An 18,127-nucleotide genomic window follows, 5' to 3' on the forward strand; every position below is an offset into this window, starting at 1 on the left:
TCCTAGATTCCGACTAGTACATCCTAGGTAACAGTACTGTGTTAATCCTTACCTTGTGAGCAGCCTCCTTACCTAGGGAGGGAAGAAGCTCGTGTTCAGCTTTCAATGAAAGCAATAGCATTGTGTAATTGATATTTCAGGATGCTAATGGTGATTTGATTTCTATGTCTTCCCCTCTGTAGCTCCAACTCCTGGCTTTCAGGATGAAAACAGCCAGGCTTTGAAAAAAAAAAAAAAGATAACTTCTCCCACACCACCACCCCTGAGTTTCTCTGCTTATTACTAACCTCCAAGCGCGGGGGTGGCTCTGAAACACGGCTGTTCCGGCTCTGCCCTCCAGGTGGCAGCAGTGCCACACCGCAGAGGCTCCAATCCCCTCGTCCCCGACTTCAAGTGTTAATGCAATTGACCAATCAGTGCTAAGATGATGGGAGGTAATTGGGTAATTGTATTTTACTGATCACAAGCAGAGAAAGGGAAAGGAAAAAGGGAAAGAAAGAGGGGCAGAGGGAAGGGGACCGCAGTCCGAAAGGAGATTTGGGGAGCGGGGACGCAAACCTTCGGGACGTGGCATTGGCTTAGAGAAAGGAGCTGCCGCCCGCCCTGGGAGCGCATTTAATATCGGAGGGGAAAAGAGGGGAGAGAGGATCGGGCGGGGGAGGCAGAGAGTTCCAGCCGAAGTGGATGGAAGGGGACTGGGGTTTATGCAGCGCTGGGAGCCGCGAGCCGGGGCTATGGCGCTAAGGACCGCGCGGAGCAGCTGCGCTCCCGGTAACGCATCTCTTGGCGGAGGACTAGCCGGCGTCGGGAAGGTCTGCGAGAAGAGGGACCAACTTGTGGCTCCAAAATGTACCCGACGCAGCTGGAAATGAGATCAGAGCTGCAGTTTCATTCGAGAAGGATGAGAGGAGCCAGCGACTAAGGATTTTTTTTTTTTTAACCTCCTTCGTTCCGTTTTCTATCCTCTTTCCTTATTATTTTTTTCACTTGCCTCACACCCCCGTGGAGTCCCTCGCTTCGCCCTCCTTATTTGAAATAAAAGCCCAATTTGAACTTCTTTCGTCGCGGCGCCCCTGGATTCGCAGCCCGCTGATGGATGAGAAGGGGACCCGGTGGCTGGCAGGGGCCACCGGCGAGGGATCGCGTCACGCGTCTCCCCCGTGATCCCAGCCCTGACCGTGGAGTTCTGCTACACCTGGAGAATCTGGACCGGGTGCCGGGGGTGGGGGCGGGGACAGAGGAAGCGCAAGCCACCCTGAGCTTTTAAAAAAAGAAGAAGAAGACGAAGTAGCTGGGGGAAGGAATGGGTTTCTTCTTGACAGCTGACGGAGCCTTGAAATTTTCCTCCACTACCTCCGCCCCTACCCCCGCCCCCGCCCCCCGCACTCCATTTAACGTGAGATTATGAAATTGCAGAGGCGGTGGAGGGAAGGAGACAGGATATAACAGAGAGTTTGGAGGGAGAGGGGAAGGTGGCTGGCCGGGTGGCTGAAATCAAAAATCCAGTTGCGCACTGGGTTGTGATGAGAAATCTAATCAGATCTTTGGAGAAGGGGCCGGCCGGAAGGGTGGCGAGTGGGGGGAGTTGAGCCCCAAATTCTTCTTCGAGGTGGGGGCTGGGGAGAGGAATCGGCGATGTAAAACGAGACTTTTTTTTTTTTTTGGTGGCGGTGGCGGTTGGGTGCGTTGCAAAAATGAAGGATGCGGGACGCAGCTATCTCTTGGAACCGAACGCAGTGGATAAACTGATTGTGCAAGAGAGAAGGAAGAATGAAGCTTTTTATTGTGAGACCTGGATCTTAACACACATGTGTATATGTGCACACAGGGAGCATTGAAAAATGAAATAAACCAGTGTCAGACCCGCGGGGGTTGATGTATTCTGACATAAATAATTAACCATAAAAACAGCGATCCCCCCTCCCCAAAAGGATGATTGGAAATGGAGAACCGTGGATTCACAAAGAAAAGTATGTGCTTTTTTTTTTTTTTTCTATAAAGGAGAAAGTAAGCCAAGGAGATATTTTTGGAATGAAAAGTTTGGGGCTTTTTTAGGAAAGTAAAGACTTGATATGGTGGTGTTTTCTTTTTGAATTTCCCACAAGAGGAGAGGGAATTAATAATACATCTGCAAAGAAATTTCGGAGAAGAAAAGTTGACCGCGGCAGAATGAGGCATTGATTGGGGGAGAGAAGCCAGCAGAGGACAGTTGGATTTGTGCCTATGTTGACTAAAATTGACGGATAATTGCAGTTGGATTTTTCTTCATCAACCTCCTTTCTCCCCCCTACCCCCCCCCCCCGTTTTTTTCTTTTTGATGTCAAGATCATGCGTTTTTCCGCTTGTTCTTAACCACCTGGATATCCATCTGGATGTTGCTGTGATCAGTCTGAAATACAGTGAGTGAACCTTTTTTTTTCTTATTTATTGGTGAAGAAAATGGCCATGAATTTAGCATCCCTGATTCCTTTATCCCTTCACCCCCTGAGTGTGATTTCTAAAGACCTGGCTGTGGGAGGCCAGAAAATAGGGAGAAGGTGGCCCACACGATTGCTCCATTGGGCTGCTGGGCTGCGATCACTGATAAGCTGGTTTGCTACAATGATGCAGGTTGTCTGCAACCCGGGCAAACGCCTTTGCAAATGATCATCAGGAAAAAAAAAAAATTTCCCCAGGAAAGCTGCTGCAGTGTGGGGTGCCTTGTGCTGTGTGATTGACACTCAAGAATGCGTTTAAGTTGCCCGGCAGCCCCAGAGTTAGATTCACAGATGTTTAGCCATTGGAAATCGAAGGGACCCAATTTAAATTTCATTATCCAACCTGACATCGCAGATCAACAGAATGTATTAACACAAAAATATGATAATAAACCCTGCAGATGAAGGATGGCTTCTGTCCGGTGGTGGGTGGGTGGGTGGAGGGAGGGGGAGTGGGATGGGGGAGGAAGTGATGGAGAGCAGCGGCTGGCTGGCTGCACATCTCTCTTGCACACACAAGCTGGAAGGTACCTAGATGCTCCCCAGTGCTAGGAATGAGAGGATCACCCCCTTCAACCCCACCCCCTTCTAACCACTTCTGTGAGTAACAGAGAGGCTATCCATGAAGGTGCCTGGGGACAGTTAGTTGCCTTCAGTTTTGCCAGAAACCTTCCCAACATGATCAGGTAAGGGCTCTTTTTAAGAAAGAGGCAGAAATCTAGTGTCCTGTGGCAACTTAGATAAAGGTCTGAGGATTGAGCATCACTGCTTCTCCTCTGCCAGCTTTGTCTTGGGGGAAAGAGGCCACTGAAGGAAATTTTTTAAAAAGGTTGAAAATGCTTAGAGAGCCTGAGGGTCTGAAAGATCCCCCTTTTCATCTCTTCCATCCCCCATCGCTGCCAGGGTCAGAGAGCTGGCTTTTCTTTAGTTTTATTTTATAACAGAACTCTGCCTGTCAGTCTTCTGGTATTTCTCTCCAGGGCCTTCTATTGGAATCATAGACTCACATAACTTTAGGACCAGAAGACTCCCCAGAGATCTCATGCCAATAAAAAAGGCAACTGAGGCCTGGAAAAGCCATAACTCTTTGGTGAATGGCCAGATCATAGGAAACAGGTGACTCCCACAAAAGCTGATGAAAGTCAGTTTAGGATCCAAACTGGACAGGAACCAGTCATATTTGGAAGGAATGACTTCTCTTCCCAAAGCTACCATGTTTATCTAGAAGGGTCAAGGAAGGTACTTATCCTGAGAGCTTGCAGTAAACTCCTGACATTCCAGACCTCAAAGGTAGTCCATCTCTAGCGTTCATATCTTTTCTTAAATCTTTTTTTTTTTTTTTTTTTTTAGTTAATAGAAGAACTCAGATAACCTCCCCTTAATACTATTTGAAAAGATAAAAAAAAAAAAAAAATGATCCACATTGCTGGCATATCCTAAAGGAGATGAAAGGCAGCAGTCTTCTGGGTCCTTTTTGGTGTTGGGCACATTTATTCCAGTGAGTGGTGGTCCCTGGAGAGTCATTAAAGAACTGTGGAGTTAGATTTATATTAGAGAATGATAATGGACACCAGAAACTCCCTGCTAAAAGCCTCTGAGTCTGTTCTTTCACTCACAGCATCTATTCTTATCCTTTTCATTACCCCTAACTAAACTAGCCTACAGCTGAGCACTTCTCTAATTTATTTTTCTGGGCACATGTTTCCAGTTGGGACACAGCTCAGGCACTACATTTACTGACCCATGAAAATAATCTTACAGGAATGTGTTTGTCCCCCGACCCCCCTGAGATCCCTGTAGGCTTCTGCATATCTTATTCTTTGCAGATATTTTTTGCATGTTTATTTTGTTTTTACGTGACCACTGTTAAGTCATCAGTGGTGGTCATAGATTGACACCAGCCTTGTCAAGTTCCTACTCAGTTGCAACTTAGCACCACTGATAGAAAAGAAAAAAGAACAAGAAAAAAGCGTACTCTGAGGGATTTTTGCTGCGTAGCTCAGCTCTGGGATTCACATGGGAAACCCAGCCATGCAATCAGCCAATCAGGAAAGAGGATTTTTCTATCTTCCTTTCTTTCTTCCTTTCTGTCTGTCATTTTATCTTTCTTTCTTTCCTCCCTCCCTGCCTTCTTTCTTTTTTTCTCTCCTTCTTTCTTGACATCAAAATTTCTTCATTGCTCCTCTGATTCAACGTGCATCCCTCTCTTCACATTGTCACCCCCTCTCCACATTTACACCCACATGCAAACTTTATTGAGAAAGAGGGGGAAGGGGACGGGGGATAGGGAGAGAAAATACGAATGTGTTTAACATCGTGGGCTGGAATGTGTCCTCCCACCCACCTCCGCTTGAAGCTGTTCTTCAAATCTGGAGATGATGGAACATCTAAGGATGTCATCCTTTTTCAGGCTGGTGAATCACGTCACCAGTACAACATTTCAGGACATGCATTGCCTAGACTGGGGTTTAGTTCCTTTGGTTTGGCAATCAGAGTTGGCTCTGAATTTTAGGCAACTTGCTCGTGGACTGATGAAAGAACTGTGGCCAACTGTAGATCTGGAAACTTAGTTCATGAGTTTCTTTCAGGACTGAAGTTGGTACCCTCTGAGTGACATTTGTGAGCAGGGTAATTGTATACTGGAATTTGTTGAAGACCACAGGCCCCAAAGCTGCCAAGTCTTGCAGGGCTTCAAGTTACCTTTTCAAATGCCTTCCTCCTCTAACAGCTATGAGCTTCAGGCGATACCTTTAATTTCCCTGGCCTTCAGTGTTCTCAACTGTGGGATGGGAATAATATTAACAAATAGGACTTCAACAAATTAGAATGGTCGTGTGAATTTAAAGTAATGGTATGCAAAGCCCCAGCCTAATAGGCTCACTAAGGAGAGCTGTTTTTGTTATGGTTGTTCTTGGATTAATTTGGATTAACTTCCTGGGAATGAATACAGGCTGGCCAAGCACTTTACAAGTTCTGATGGCTGCACTTAAGAACCGGCAAATGTGCAACTTACCCTACAGTAGTTGCCAGATTCTTCTTTTGAGGTCTTATGAGGAGAGAGTTTTTGTGATATATCATTTTAGATATGAAATATTGCTTCAAGCTGGAAATTGAAAATCAAGATTTTTGTAGAAAAATAAATCTCAGCAAAAGTAATACTTAAATGAGATTTTAGGGGAAAATATTGCTATTCTTGTGTTCTATGTTCTTTTGGTCTAAAAGTTGCAGAAGATAGTTATATATTAATGGTATAATTTTGGTTACATATTACATTACCTGGATGTGGAATGCACAAAGTAAAGGCAGATTTCTTGGCAATCATATGATTAAATTAGATGGTTTAAAATTACATTACTAATATTAAGATACCCAAGTCCACAATTTGGATTCACGGTCTTCCTAGTTATAATGAATCCCCTATGTTAGTTATATATCTTCATTTTGTGAAAGGATAGACTCACTAGACTCTATGGGATCAAGATTTCATGTGGACATATGTGTCTTATTGTTTGCACATGCAAATCTTCCAACACCAACTCACCAGTAGTTTTCTGAGACTGTCAGTCAGGGTCACAGTTTATAATTTCATTCTCTACATCAGCAGCCAAAAGTTCTGTCCATTTCCTCAATATGCTTCTGGAAACCTGTTCTCCCTCTGAGGGAAAAAGAATCCTACTGTTTTAATTATTAGTATTCTTGATGTCTCATCTGCGGATAAGACAGTCAGGCTGAGGAGCTGCCCGTTGGATGTTTGCACTGCTTCTTTTCAATTAGGAAAGCAATTTGAATTCTATGTTAGCTTTGGAAAAGCATCCCCAAGTTAACTATTTTCACTGATCTTAAAAAGAGATGGAAATCATTTGTGAACGTTCTTACCATTTTGCTAATTTTACTTTTTGGTGTGCTTCTTAAAGGTGACTGAGAAATTGAGTAAACTCAAACTCCAGCATCTTGATTTGAATACTCAGGTTTCCACTGGGTCCCATGTGTTATGTGAGGCATTAACCTCTCTGAGCCTGTTTGCTTATCTGTAAAAGAGAGGTAAAAACAACAACCTCTTGGGGCTGACTGATATAAAGATGGACTCAGGCTGTCATATCCCGTGCACAGCGTGTTCAAAAAATTCACATTTAAATTGAGCATCTCTGATTTTACTTTAGGTAGCACACAGTTTGCAAAAAACAGATAGGATCTTGTTTGAGGGAAGCTGTTCATATAAATTCTTGTTGATATAGATTAAAAAATGAAAAACTTATAGACAAGGTTAGAGTAACACAAATAGATTTAACTGTTTTTGGTAAGGTCCTAGACTTTCAAAACATATTTGGAAATACTTTAGTGAATGCTATTTCTTTAAGAAAGATTACAGCATACTTCATGAATTGTGGAAATGTACTGTCTGTCCATGTAAACTTTAGATTGTCAAGCATTTTATAATATAGGCATACAAAATAATAGCTTATAAACAGTGTGTTAGAAGATGCTTCCAAGGGATCAAGAGTCTATTGCATGTTTCTTCAAAATGATTTCTCTGGAGAAATGTAAATTTGGCAGCTGAAACTTGATTGGGCAGGTCTTGTGGCAGAAATGGTGTGCTTGTAACGCTCTCTGAGGGTAAGGATTTTACCTGTTCTTTGGTGTGTCCTTAGCACCTCAGAAGAGGGTCTGACAACTGGTGTGCCTGCAGTAGATATTCCTTGCATGTCTAATGGAACTTAATTAAGAGAATCACCTCCAAAGAACTCAAATGCAGGTGTATACACATAAGAAGCCTGGTCTTTAGGAATCTGTGGAAGCTTAATGAGAAATATTAGTGAGCGTAATGGCTCTGTGTTTATGTGTCTTGTGATACCTGCACACACACAGAGATTTTAAGCACCCTTTGAGTGGCTTCTTTCTGTTGGAAAAGCTGAGATCTGAAAGCTCTGTGTTAGAGTGTACTTTTCTTAATCTTAGTGCTGTCAATAATGGACTGTTAACAGTTGATAAAATCACCTCATCTCTCTTAGGTTGGCCTTATATTCTTTCCTGTTAAATAACGGTTAAAAACTAAGAATCTCTCAAACACTAAGACTTTAGGATTTTGAATTCATAACTGACTACCAAGAAATTCAAGACTCCTAGGAGTTGAAAACATAAAATCTCTGATCCCAGCTTGTCAAAACGTGGAGAACAGCATTGTATTCTGTGAGAAAGGCAGAATTAGTGTCACAATGACAGATATGTAGAATAAAAAGGTAAAGAAAGGATCTGGAGCATGTGAAGGGGAAATAGAATGAACTTGGAGTAGGCAAACACTGGATCTCAAATAGTTTTCACTCCTTGTTAGCTGGAGGATCCTAAGTAGGAAAGTTAACCTTGCTATGTCTCAGTTTTGCTCAACCATAAAAATGGAGATCATTTTTCTGGCAGTTATTTTGGGAGCACTAATTAAGATGTCTAAATGGCACATGATGAGTACACAATAAATTCTAGCTCACTTTCTTTCTTCTCATTGAAATCTTTGGTTATTTTCCACAGAAATGGGAACATTTAACTGAAAGTCTGTGAGTATTTCACTTTACATTTACTGAGTATGTAAATGAGGATCTTTTGCAACTTTGCTGTCAAAGTGGATAATGTATTTTTGATAATGTTTTCCAATGTCAGATTCATAGTGAAGTTTAAAAATAATGAGCAACTTATGTAAGATTAACAAACTTATTTCAACTTAGGCATAAGCTGATGACAGCTTTTCATGCTTGTGGGTGCTTTCAACACTTATGAGGTTTTGGGTATAAGTTTATAATTATGATAGTAACTACCATCTATTGAGCGTTTGATATGTACCAGGCACTATGGTGATATTATAACATATTTTTCTCCAAAGTTCTCACTTAGGGAACTGAAACATAAAGAAGGTAAGTAATTGGTTTAAGGTTATCCAACAACTAAGTGATAAAGCTGGAGGTAGGAGCTCCATCTTTCAGGACTTTAGAAACAGGATCAGAATCAGTAAAAGCAAACATGTTGCCTTGGTAACAAATAAGCATGGCAGCTCACTGTCCTCTATCCTGATACTCAAACTGAATATCTTAATTGGGACTCAGATATCTGTAGTTTTCCTGTTTGCTGAAACAAAGGTTGTAATCAGATGTTAGATTATGAATACCTTGCATCTATCTTTTGGTCAGTCTGTTTTTAATATCCAAGTGTGCCTCTACCTGAGAAAGAGATAACTTCTAAGAAAGACTTGGGGAAAAATTGTCCTAACTCACTCAAAACAACTACTGGACAGTCTTTGTTGCAAAATGCTATGAGATCCTCTGGAAATTCATGATTGTATGAAAAATAAGGTCAATGCTAATAATAAGTTCAGAGTTTTGTTAATGGCATCCTACAAATCTGGTGGGCTCCTATTTGTGGGCAAGCCCCCCGGCCCCCAATCATGTGATCTCAGTCCTTGTGAAGTTTGATCTCTGTAGCACTTAGTACCATTGGTGCCACTGGCTTTCTGAAACTCTTCCTGTGGGGTTGATCTGCCATTTTCTATCACTTCCTTTATTCATTTCACTTTATCCTCCTCCTGTCCTCCTGCTATCTCCTGAAATGTGGAAAGCCTCTTCTATGAATCAGTTCTATTCCCAGTCTCTCTGCATCTCTGAGATGTTTGCTGGTCTTGTTTGGAGAGATGATACTCAAATCTTTGGCCTCAACCACCTTGTGTAATCTGACAAGTCCTAAATCTCCAGGGCCAGCAAGATCTCACTTTCTTACCTGCTCTTCTGTAGGCCTCACAAACCTAATACACTTACTGTACTTGATTACTTTCTCTCCAGAAACCTATATATTTTCAGTTTCATATCAATATCTGTTTAACCACTAATCAAATTATTCATCCATTTACTCACTGTCTCAAACTTAACTTTTCTATCCTTCAGTCCAGTGTTTATTGTTTCTTTCCTAGATACCTTCTTAACTAATCTTTCTGATGCTAACTCTTCTTCAATATGGTCCATCATTCATATTTCCTTCAGAGGGACCTTACTAAGAAATAAAGCTGAGCATTCCCTTCTCTATATTCTATGAATATAGAATAAAATTCAGATTCTTCTCCTAATGATACATGCTCTGACCAGCCTATTTATTCTTCTCGTCTGTCTGCCATAACAGAGGTGCATGCATGTATGCCCAGTCATGTCTGACTCTTTATGACCCTGTGGACTGTAGCCTGCTAGGCTCCTCTCCATGGAATTATCCAGGCAAGAGTATTGGAGTGGGTTGCCATTTCCTACTCCAGGGAATCTTCCTGACCCAGGGATCAAACCTGCATATCTTGCGTCTCCTGCATTTGCACGTGGATTCTTTACCACTGTATCACCTGGTCTCCCTGCCGTACTGAATGTTTTATTTCTCTGGAGATATCCCAGGCAAGTTTTTGGCTCCAACTTTGTGAAAGCTACTCCATTTGCCTAGGATCTACTCTTCACAGGTCAAATTTCAGTGCCAGTTACTTTCTTTGGGAAAATCTTTCCCAGCTCTCCTAGACCCTCTTGTCTCTGTTACTACACCAGCATTTTGTTCATAGAGCTGTGGTAGCTCTGATTACTCTTATATCAATGTCTACTTGGCTGAAACCTGCTAGATTGTGACTTCTTTTAGGAAAAGAACCTCATCTTACCTGCTTATCCTCTCCCACATCTAGTTAATTTAGCACACAGGAGTATTCAAATGTATTTTGGTAGAGCCATCCAAGGAGTGGACTGATCTAACACATCCTCTGGGTGAAGAGCTTCCTTGAATTCAGTCTATGGTGCAGGCCATTATTTTCCCAATATTTTCCCCACTAAGATCAACTTTTTATTCTTTTTCCTCTAGGGATCCATGTGTCAAAACTTAACTTTGCCCAATAAATGCATTGCAACTTGTTCCTCCACTTTCCTAATTACAGACATATGCATGCCCATCACCATTCTTGTAATGTGCTGATTGAACATTGTGACCTTGACTTGATATAAACTGAGCCAAAAGATGTTTTGCAAAAGACCATATGCCATTAAGGAGTACATGCATGATTTCTAATTGGCTTTTTGAAATATTGATAAGAGTTGTCTTTGAGGCTTCTAGTCTTTAAAATAGTTCTGGAAACATATTTTGGTGCTAATCTTATGCTCTAATTTAGAGCTGCTAATAGGCTTAGTGCAGGTTTGGCAATGTATGCTCCTTAATGGCATTGCTTGCAAAGAATATTGTTCCTAAAAGTGAAGGTGTGACTTGGAGCTGGGCATTGCAGGAGCTGCACAGTTGTATGAAGGGGACCTTCTTAGTTAGCAATGACTATTGGAAAGAATCATGACTTTTAATTTTGGGTCATGCCCAAATAAGGGCTTATGCAATGGGAGAATAAAAAAAGATATTCTCCTTACTAAAAGTGTCTGGATTAAAACTTTGGTGAGCTGCAATCACTTTTTGCAGCTCACATGCAAATACCTGGTTTTATGGAGCCAGATATATATTCACAGGAGATGCTCTGGTTTCATGCTTTAGAAGGAGTCTTCCTCCTTTCTTTCATAAGAAACAGCAGAAGACACTGAAGTTAAATGAAAATGCTAAATGGTAAGACCCATTTAATTACGGTTTAATTTTGTTCTTCAATCTTTGAATACAAATGTCTTGAATATGTTGAATTGGAACATATGCTTTTCTTTCAGTATATTTTCCATGTTTTTCTTCTAGTTTTAGATGTTTTCTTCCCGGTTTAGGGGCTGCTATTATTATCTCTCATAATGCTAATAGTACTCACTTATAATAGCCATAGAAAATGAGAGAGCAAGAGCAGCATTGGCTCCACTAAATAATAGCAAATGCATACTTGCTTCTGCCAAAGTGCAAACCTCTGAGACAACCCTATTTGCTTGGGAAGGGTCTATGTGTTTTATTCCATTAATTTTCACCAAGTCAGTGGAGGGACTATAAGAGAATCTAGCCATTCCATCATATATATATATATATATAATTTGTTGATAAGATAGGTATCAGGGATGGTGGTTAAGTTTCATAGATTAAAAAAGAGTACTTATTTTTTTTTCTCTAAGGATGATTGCTACTGCCCTCTAATTATTAAAATCATCTGTAATTGTAGATGTGGTCCTGTCTAGAACAAGTCATTTGATTTCTTTGCAATGTTTTAATAAATATCCTATGGTCCATATAGTTTTGTTTTTGTTTTTGTTTTTGTTTTTTTAGCCTAGGAATCATAGTATTAAGGAACTCATTCTCAAGACAATAGCTTGGTTTTCTTTAACCATTGACTTGATAATGATGTTGGAAAGTTCAGTAACTAAAAGTTTCATTTTTTAAGGTGCATGGCATTTGAAAATGTAAAAATTGTGCTTCTCTAGGATACTTTAAGATTGAATGTGAGCCAATCTGAGAATGTGCTGATTTTTACAACCTTAGGGGAAGGAGGGAGAGAAAGAGAGGGAGGGAGGAAAGGAGGGAGGTACACAGAGAGAGAGAGATCGCTCTGTTCTGAGCCTGGCTAGAAGGCTGAGTATAGTTAGTGGATTTCTAGAGAGAAGCAGGTCCCTGTACAGGGACCAGAGCCTGGGTGTGGTGAATGAATTCAAATGCATTATGGGGAGTGACTGGGGGACTGTGATTTCTTCTAACTGAAAAGGCAGAAGTCAGGAGCTATCCTAAAAGAGTTAAGGTCTACACAGTGCTGTTGGGGAAGGCAAGAATGGAACTAGCAAGGCTTTCTCTGTATTGTTTGAATGTTGCCATGGCAATCGTTTCCAGCAGAAGTTACATGTTTCTCAGTTCCCCAAAGCAGCAAACAGGGTTTCCTTCTCCTTCTCAAGCTCCCCCTCTCCTTCCCTACCTCCCTGAATGCTTAGCCCTTATCTTTCCATCCTTATTTCCCTTTTGTCTGTCTTTTCTTTCTTTTCTCACCTTCTCAACTCTTTCCTTATTAGCCACAAAAATATTACAAGTCCAGGAGTCACTTTTAGGCAGAAAGTGAGTCAGACATAGAGCTTCCTTTCTGGCTTTCTGTATTCCCACTTGTGTTTACCTATTAAAGACCTAATTAGATGGAAGCTGTGATTGGAAGCAGGGTTGGGGCTTTCCCTTGTTGGTAGGACACCAGACATATTATAAGGCTTGGTGTTGTGGTGATATGTTAATCGGATCGCTGCAGGCAAGTGCAGAGCAGCAGTCTCTGACAATTAGAAAGAACAATGACTTTCCTATGACAGAGTCTACTCTCTTAACTGGAGAAGGATTAGCATGCATTGCAGGTCTCAGGAAGGTTCCTATAGACCCTGAGAGAGAGCTCTGCCTTGCACATGCCTCCTGTCTCTTTCAAGGAAGGCTGCTGCCTCTCCTTGAGCTGATTTTTCCTGCCAAAGAGAGAGACGTGAGGGGACAGTGAGAGATCTGGTTTCGTGGGTGATGGGGGACCCGTTGCAGACCTGGGCCGGAGGATATATTGTGGGGACGTTCAGAAGAAATCTTTGCCTGCTGAATGCACGTGGCCAGTGAATTGTGAAATGGGTCTCATTAGAGCCTTTCATATCCCGGCATGTGCCAAAGTGCTTTGCCGGCACCGCGCCATCACTTCAGGTCCAACCCTGCTGCTGTTGGCTGCAGCCAAGAAGGGACAGAGGCTCTGTCTGTATTAAAGCTTTCAGTCTCATTCTTCTCTGTCTACTGTTCATTGTAAGGCGGCTCTGGACCTTTCAGTGTGGGCCGGGATGAAGCACAATACATCTAGGTGTTTGTAGAAAGGACACATGAAGGGTTTTGAGCATCACAGATAGGTTGGAGCAGCCAGTGGGTTCTGACACCCAGAGGTCCCCTCTCTTTTCCCTACAACTGGCATCAAAGTTGTCTCTAGACTTCCCGGCACATATGCCCAGATACTCACCAGAAAGAGATGATGGGTATTTCAGGGATAAATAAATCATTAGCATTGCTGTTGTTGTTTAATTGCTAAGCTGTGTCTGACTCTCTGCGACCCCATGGACTGTAGCCTACCAGGCTCCTCTGTCCATGAAATTTCCCAGGCAAGAATATTGGAGTGGGTTGCCATTTCCTTCTCCAGAGGATCTTCCCATCTTATCAACCCAGAGATGGAACCTGTTTCTCCTGCTTAGCAGGAGATTCTTTACCACTGTGCCACCAGGGAAGCCCTGAGTCATCAGAGACTTTGTATTGTTAAATAAAGAAGAACTTTTTGCTTTGGGGGGAAATTCATATACTAGAAATTTTAGAATCAAATTTTATCTCCCAAAGCATAGCCGCATTTGCTCTTGTTGTTCAGTCACTAAGTCGTGTCTGACTCTTTGTGATTGGATGGACTACAGCATATCAGGCTCCTCTGTCCTTCCCAATCTCCTGGAGTTTGCTCAGATTCATGTCCACTGAGTTGGTGGTGCTATCTAACCATCTCATCCTCTGTTGCCCCCTTGTCCTTTTGCCGTCAATCTTTCCCATCATCAGGGGCTTTTCTAAGGCTCGGCTCTTCTACTCAGGTGGCCAAAGTATCGGAACTTCAGTTTAAGCATCAGTCCTTCCAGTGAATATTCATATTCAATAGCCCCATTGGTAGTAGCTGCCAAATGCTGAATGCTGTATTCCAGGTACTGTGCATGTCTCTTATTTAGACTGGCCAATGATTCTGTAAGATGGAAAGTTTGACAGCATAGACACAGGAGCCAGATTGACTGGAGACCTGCCCCTGCTTAGATCTGTGGCTTTGGCCAATTTACTCACCCCTTTGAACCTCACATTCTCATGTGCAGCATGAGAATTAATATAGTACAGAGTTGTGGTGAATTATAATTGAAATAATGCATGTGAAGCTTTTAGCAGAATGCTTGCATGTAGAAAACACTCAAGCTATTATTTGTAAAAATGTAAGAGGTGTTTTCATACAACAATATTATGAAATAATCACTAGGTATGTGCCTCAAGGCAGAACAAAATTAAAAATAGTTAAGGGAAGATTGCTTAATGAAAAAAGGAAAAATAATATTGGAAGATGAATTTGGAATGGTAAATTCCTGATATATTTGGTATAACTACAGTTTGAAAGAAGAATAGATAGGATAATTGAAATAGATTTTTGTTGCATTCATTCCAGATCAAAAGTTTAAATTCAACCATGTTAGAGTTTTCTTGTGAAACTGATGTCTTGTATCAGCTGTGATGTTTCACATTGGAAAAAGCTAAAAGATCTAACTAGATTAAGCAAAAACAGCTAATTTACTGACATATGCAATTGAAAAGGTCTGCAGTACAGGGAGTTCAGTTATGATTTGATCCAGATGTTAACAATGTCATGGGAATTCTTGCTCTATTTTCTCTATAATTCTCTTGGCTCAGTATTCTTACATGGACTATTTTCATCCTTAGGCTATTGGGTTTGCACTCCCTCATCCCTCCATCAAAAAAAGAAAAAAAGAGATTCACACTCTTATCCCATTATTCCCAGAGAGCATCCTGAGATGAGACTAATTTAGGTCATATGCTCACTCGTGGACCAATCACAGCCTTGAAGGGAATGGAATTGATGGTCAGATACATCTCTAGATGGAATTTAGGGGCTCTTGAGAGACAAGAGGAATTTGCAGCTGGAGAGATAATCACAAATAACCATAGGTCTAATGGTTCCAAAGGACTTCCCTGGTGGCTCAGATGGTAAAGCATCTGCCTACAATGCGGGAGACCTGGGTTCAATCCCTGGGTCGGGAAGATCTCCTGGGGAAGGAAATGGCAACCCACTCCAGTATTCTTGCTTGGAAAATCAAGCTCCTACCAGGCTCCTCCATCCATGGGGTCGCAAAGAGTCGGACATGACTGAGGGACTTCACTTTCACTTTCATAATGGTTGCGAGCAGGAAGGATGGGTTATTTTGTTTCACATTGTAACTTGCTACAAGGATTAATTTTGTTTCTACTTATCTGTAATGCTATGTTGTATATAGGTATTGAAGTTTTAATCACCAACTAAGAAGTTCTGTTCTTCCAGCAATCATATCACTTCATGGGAAACAGATGGGGAACCAGTGGAAACAGTGTCAGACTTTATCTTTTGGGGCTCCAAAATCACTGCAGATGGTGACTGCAGCCATGAAATTAAAAGACGCTTACTCCTTGGAAGGAAAATTATGACCAACCTAGACAGCATATTCAAAAGCAGAGACATTACTTTGCCAACAAAGATCTGTTTAGTCAAGGCTATGGTTTTTCCAATGGTCATGTATGGATGTAAGAGTTGGACTATAAAGAAAGCTGAGCACCGAAGAATTGATGCTTTTGAGCTGTGGTGTTGGAGAAGACTCTTGAGAGTCCCTTGGACTGCAAGGAGATCCAACCAGTCCATTCTAAAGGAGATCAGCCCTGGGATTTCTTTGGAAGGAATGATGCTAAAGCTGAAACTCCAGTACTTTGGCTACCTCATGCGAAGAGTTGACTCATTGGAAAAGACTCTGATGCTGGGAGGGATTGGGGGCAGGAGGAGAAGGGGACGACAGAGGATGAGATGGCTGGATGGCATCACTGACTCGATGGACGTGAGTTTGAGTGAACTCCGGGAGATGGTGATGGACAGGGAGGCCTGGTGTGCTGCGATTCATGGGGTCGCAAAGAGTCAGACACGACTGAGCGACTGAACTGAAACTGAAACTGAAGGAGTTCTGTTCTTCCAGCAATCATCTGGCTGTAGTTATCAATTTTTCAGAGCAACAACTTCATCTGCATTCATGCTATTTTTGCATTGCTCCTCTCATCTCTTAGGAACAAGTCCTTGCTTTTGAAAGGGAATTTACGGGCTTTTTTTGGAAGTGAGGAAACAAAAGCAAAAACAAAAGAATCCTCATCTCTTTATTGGTAGAGGTTTTAAATCATTTCAAATTCCCAAACTCCTGATCAATTGCACCAGCCATGGGTGTGCTTCTACGGAGCTTTGATTTCACTGAATTTGCCACTGCAAAGATCTCAACAGTCACGCCATCCTTTCCTAAATTCTCCATTCTGTCCACCCAGGGATGGTGACTCAGGTAATATGACACAGTATCCTTTGCTTCTTAATGGGTGAGGTAGAGGAAATAAGTGTCTGGGCTTTGAAAACAAATATTTGTGGAGAAGTCCTGTTCAAAGCAGAGGACTGCTCAGAAGTTTCTAGGACTGGGAACAATCTCTTTTGTAGTCTTCACACTCTGTAGCTATATTAGTGCATAGTATAGGTACTATATTCATACTTATGCAATGACATGCTTTTGTCATGCAGTGATTTGAGACTCAAACCATGTTCATATGCTTCTCATAAAGAAAATTACTGGTGGAAGAGGCTATGCCTAGAGAGTTAAAAGAAGATGGGCATTTTTGATTACCTGTTATATGGTAGTAGTAGTTTATTTTACATATTTTATCTCACAATCTTACAAAATTTCAATAATAATAACAATAGTATCAGGAACCAATAATTTGTTGTTGCTGTTCAGTCACTCAGTTGTGTCCAATTCCCCATGGACTGAAGCAAGCCAGGCTTCCCTGTCCTTCACCATCTTCTGGTGCTTGCTCAGTCTCATGTCCAATCAATCAGTGATACCATCCAACCATCTCATCCTCTGTCATCCTGTTCTCCTCCTGCTTTCAGTTTTTCTCAGCATCAGGGTCTTTTCTAATGAGTCAACACTTCATATCAGGTAGCCAAAGTATTGGAGCATCAGTTTCAGCTTCAGCCCTTCCAAAGAATATACAGGATTGATTTCCTTTAGGATTGACTGGTTTGATCTCTTTGAAGTCCAAGGGACTCTCAAGAGTCTTCTCCAACACCACAGTTCTAAAGCATCCAATGGTTAAAAAGAAACCAATAATAGGGAACATTTATTGAGTAATTACTATGTGTAGGTGCTATTCCATTTGTTTTAGCTTTGTAACAACATTGAACCCACAAGCAAATAAGTGCATTTTTTAGTATGGAGAATGGAAAGTTTGGAGAGGCTTAATGACTTCCTCAAATCACAGAACTGATAAACAGCAGTTCTCTTTTGAACTTTGGGTCAACAGGAGATTACTTAACTAAAAACAAAAACAAAAAGTCTTAATTTTTTTTTTTAGGATTCAAGAAACTAAAATGCCAAAGTAAGTCTTTCCTTTAACTTCATTTGCTTTTTATTTGTTCTGCCTTCCCCTCCCCTTCTTTTCTTAGGTAGTCTCCATTTTGACAATCCATTATAGTATTTTTCAGCCTCTAGTTTAACCCAGGGCAGCTGCCCCACCACAACTCTAGATGTAAGAGTAAAGCTTTACCTTCCCCATTTATTTTAAATATAACCATTTGAGATCATCACACACAAACCTAAGAAGTGTTTTAGGAGGGCTTCTTGTTTGTCATATGTTGGGGAAAGTGAAGAAACCTTTCATCTCTCAATGGTCTCCTGGCAACTGAACTTTCAATACCTCTGCAGATATTAGTGGTTGGCAGGCCCTCTTCCTTAAGATGCAGTGATACTAATAATCACAAGCTTGGCTGCATGAGGCTGTGCCGTGCATTTCTTTACTCAGCTGTAACCATCAGAAGACGTCTTCTTCCATAGATAGAAAAGGAACACTTGGCCCTTTCCTCAGTGGTTCCTAAGACTCTTTACTCTTCCCCACAA

The 18,127-nt window shown here is 41.6% G+C and overlaps 1 protein-coding gene across 1 annotated transcript in view; it reads left to right on the forward strand.

Annotated features, from left to right (window-relative positions):
- The first annotated feature begins 231 nt into the window (after window positions 1-231).
- Window positions 232-18,127, forward strand: part of LRRC4C (leucine rich repeat containing 4C) — a 195,887-nt gene continuing 177,991 nt past the window's right edge. The window contains exon 1 of the mRNA XM_025265690.3: window positions 232-2,399. The gene's annotated coding sequence lies outside the window, so the exon portion shown is untranslated. The remainder of the gene's footprint in view (window positions 2,400-18,127) is intronic.

Source organism: Bubalus bubalis, chromosome 16 (assembly GCF_019923935.1).
Source record: "Bubalus bubalis isolate 160015118507 breed Murrah chromosome 16, NDDB_SH_1, whole genome shotgun sequence".
NCBI lineage: Eukaryota > Metazoa > Chordata > Mammalia > Artiodactyla > Bovidae > Bubalus > Bubalus bubalis.